Below are 1380 nucleotides of genomic sequence, written 5' to 3' on the forward strand. Positions count from 1 at the left end.
TGTGTGCGCACGTGCTTATATTTACAAGGGATAAAAAGAATATTTGCTCAAAGTTAGAGCTCTACCACTTTATATTAATCATGTTAAAAAGAATTAAACATTATAGTTTAAAAAGTATAGATCTTCGTAGAAACACTTACGCTCTAATGTCCCTAAGATATTAAGGGTTAAAAAGAAAGTACCAAAAACTGATCACAAAGCTGTTAAGATCCTTGGACAAGAGGAGCTAACACACAAACACCTTGTGGTCTTCATCTTTGTCACAAGAAACTTCCTTCCTACACAGATGGCAGTTTTCTAAATGTCAGGTTAACTCTGGAGCAGATTATTTCAAATAGCAGCAACATAAATAGATGTTGTCTTGTGAAAAATCACAAAGCAAACCCCAAGTATTTTCTTATAGAGAATGTTGTTTTAGATTGTATTTCCTGTGTTATTCTTGCACCCTATTTCTTTTTGTTATTACTACCAATATTTGCATGTAAACAATCTTTGTTGCTTAGCAATTCATTGCTTTCTGTCTTTAGTTATTATTTATTTTGCTGACAGCATTTACTTCTTTGATAGAGAGGGAGCCTGCCAGACTTCTCTGTCATGTATAAGGTTTATTGCATTTTAAAATCTAAACATGAAGTTTGTTTCTGGAAGAAGTGGCTCAACTGTTTTTCAAAATTTTATTTATTTTACAACTGGGTTAAAAAGATAATTGCTTTTTATCATCATTGAGCATTAATGTTTTGTGATTGCTTTCTACCTACTTGAATCTGTGAAGACACCTGGAAGTGGATTTTCCACGTGGCCCTGGACAAAGACTCAGGCATGAAGAAAGTTAAGGTCCTGTGCTTGTTTTACAAACCTATGTTACTGTGAACATTAAATTCTTGGGCCTTAATTATTTTTCGTTTGAAAAAAGTAAGGCTATGCTCACCTGAGCACATACACTAAAACTTAAACTATACTGACAAGATCAGAATGGTCCCAGCTAAAGGATGACATGGAAAACCACAAAAGTTGTGGGGCTAGAGTATCACAGACCAGGTCTTGTGTTCCTTTTTAATACTCTGGATACATAATGACTTCATATGGTTTTTGTTGGCTGTCCCATTTAGGTAATCTCACACTCAGCTCTGGATGAGCACCCTAGCCGGGTGCTTAAGCTCAGGACATGGTAGCCCCAATATGGTTTCTGGACACTAAGAAAATAGAAGAATCAGTTTACTCTCAGCTTTCTCTTAATCACTCTTCACTGAAACAACCTTAAGGCTTTCATTCTTGTGGTACCCTCTCTGAACCCAGAGGACACAAGGACACAGAAAAAGAATTAGAACAAACAGGCCTTGCTAGGTTCCCTGTTTCCTGTTAGATCACATCCTTTTAAAC

At 36.2% G+C, this 1380-nt stretch overlaps 1 pseudogene; it reads left to right on the forward strand.

Annotated features, from left to right (window-relative positions):
- Positions 1-920: 920 nt before the first annotated feature.
- On the forward strand, positions 921-1015 carry LOC138839021 (U6 spliceosomal RNA; annotated as a pseudogene).
- Positions 1016-1380: the final 365 nt, after the last annotated feature.

Source organism: Dipodomys merriami, unplaced genomic scaffold, assembly GCF_024711535.1.
Source record: "Dipodomys merriami isolate MVZ:Mamm:240054 unplaced genomic scaffold, mDipMer1.0.p SCAF_29, whole genome shotgun sequence".
Lineage (NCBI taxonomy): Eukaryota > Metazoa > Chordata > Mammalia > Rodentia > Heteromyidae > Dipodomys > Dipodomys merriami.